This window comes from Uranotaenia lowii, chromosome 2 (genome assembly GCF_029784155.1).
Source record: "Uranotaenia lowii strain MFRU-FL chromosome 2, ASM2978415v1, whole genome shotgun sequence".
In the NCBI taxonomy this organism is placed as follows: domain Eukaryota; kingdom Metazoa; phylum Arthropoda; class Insecta; order Diptera; family Culicidae; genus Uranotaenia; species Uranotaenia lowii.
In genome coordinates, this window is record NC_073692.1 from 169,296,123 (window position 1) to 169,298,412 (window position 2,290).

The following is a 2,290-nucleotide window of genomic DNA, read 5'->3' on the forward strand; positions in this document are numbered from 1 at the left end:
TGTACATTGAAACATAAAAAAAACCGTTGGTTATACTTAATTCAAATTGACGATTTTGGAACTTACGCCCCTTTGATCCTGAAGGCCTCATATATACAAATTTGAAAATATATTTTACCGATCATTTGACTCTATGTTAGAATCATAGATACTATTTTCTCGCTGTCTTGACTCCATAGGTTACCCAGAAAAATGTTGAATTATTTGAAAACATGGTTGGGAACCTTTTTTTATATTGTTATCTTCAATTTTATATTCATGTTCTTTATTGGTTTTGATCGGTATGTTTTTTATGATCGATATACCTATGCATGTTGACCAGGCCGATAAACCATTTACGTAACTGAAAATTTCAAAAATGACCTTATATAGAAATTTAAAAATATGTTTTACCGATCATTGGATTCTATGGTAGAATCATTGATACTCATTTCTCGCTGTCTTCACTCCATAGGTTACCCGAAGCAAATTTTGCATTATTTGAAACACATGGTTGGGAACCTTTTTTTTATTTTGTAATCATTAATTTTATATTCATGTTCATAATTGGTTTTGATCGGTATGTTTTTTTATGATCGATATACCTACGCATGTAGACCAGGCCGACAAACCATCTACTAGGGTGAAAATTTCAAAATTGATCGCTTTTTTCTTTTTGGAGTAATTTTCGAAAAGTAACAAAAAATGTTTTTTTTTTTCGTACATATCAATACTACAATCAAATCGCATCAAACTTTTATTCGATTTTGTTTTAATTTTGTACAACAAAATCAGTTTAATCTACTGTCAAATACAAACATGATAATACTTGGTAATACTTATTATCTATCCTTAACCTTATGTATTACTAAAGAAGGCTATCGTTACTCAAAAAAATAACAATCACTTATCGGAACATATATCTTATCTTACTCGAAAACTTCATAATCTGGAACATCAACACGAAGAATGATTTGAACTGGTATACGCAGCGTGTTTCGAAAGCACCCCGTAAACCGACAATAGAAACGGAAAGAGGCCGTTCCAAGTTCAGCCGAACCGGCACCGCTATATGGTACGTTTGGGCTGCCATCACAGTCAACAGCAGCGATGGAATCCAAAAGCCTCCGGGAGCGGCACTGCTCCGAAAGTCTCAGCCATGGAACGCCGGAACCTTTGCGCATGAAAAGTTTCCACGAGAATATAATATATCACGACAGCCTAGAAATATACACATTCAAGAAAAAATTAACCTCAAGCCAAACTAATTCAAGAAGCATCTTACCTCAACATCTTGCAGATTTTAAAAATAAATTTCTGTCCATGTTATATCGGTACACTCCAAAAAACAGGCTTTTATTTAGTCCTCGGCTGAATCGCATCGCCCGGGGAACCTTTTCCAATAGCTAGAAGGTGAAATTTTCACTACAAAATATTATCTTAGCGTTGAACAAGAAAAAACTCACCTGAAAGCCAACAGCAGCCAGAAAGCACCTTCCAATGTCAGCATTCTGTCTTCGACACAACCACCGGGCTCCAGGAATAGCCCACATCCTCCAGTCGGATCGAAGTCGAGACATTTGAGCCGGAATTTGAAAGTCGGGAGTCGGGACAGTTTTCAGCGGATCGAATTAAAATAACACATGCAACCAAAACAACACGATCAACTAACTGTGCAAAAATGAAGTTCCAAATGGCACGCAATTGTCGCCTATGTCTTTATACTCAAATTTGAGCAAAGTTATTTTTTACAACTCAAATTAACTTAATTAAACGTTTTGCGAATCAAAATTAAATCTTATGATGCTAAGATACTCTGCTCGAATGTACGTTTGATTGTAACATCCGGATGATTCCCACAAGAAATTACATTCCAAGCCGCACACTACATGCTGACAATAACGGACGTAATTTCACGCTGACAACGGTGGACATTTAATTATGACGTTCGTTCTTACTGTCTTCCGGTAATTGTTCCGGATAAGTGAATTCAAATTTTGTGACATGTTCTTTCATCAACACAAAGGAGGAAAACGAGACTCAACTTTAAGTTCTTAGAATTAAACTAACTTTTGAATTTTGGTCAAACTTAATTTTGAGTAATCAAAAAGGAGCGTGTAGGAAATGGGTTTTTGTTGAGCATTTTTTAGTCTACAAAAAAGCCTTTTCAACAGCTTTTTCGTTGAAAAGTGATCGAGTGGAAAAGTGGTTATATAGTATAAAACTCTCGGCCAAGAAACACCAAAGCCATACATACATACGTGATCGAGTGATTGGATTTTTTTTTTCAAGTGGATTGTGGAAGAAGGTA

The 2,290-nt window shown here is 35.6% G+C and overlaps 1 long non-coding RNA gene across 1 annotated transcript; it reads right to left on the reverse strand.

The window, feature by feature from the left end:
* Positions 1-1,102: 1,102 nt before the first annotated feature.
* LOC129746146 (uncharacterized) lies at positions 1,103-1,558 on the reverse strand. Its single transcript, XR_008737253.1, has 3 exons — positions 1,446-1,558; positions 1,265-1,385; positions 1,103-1,200 (listed from the first exon to the last, which is right to left on the reverse strand). It is a non-coding gene; the product is annotated as an uncharacterized LOC129746146 (long non-coding RNA).
* Between the last annotated feature and the right edge of the window lie 732 nt (positions 1,559-2,290).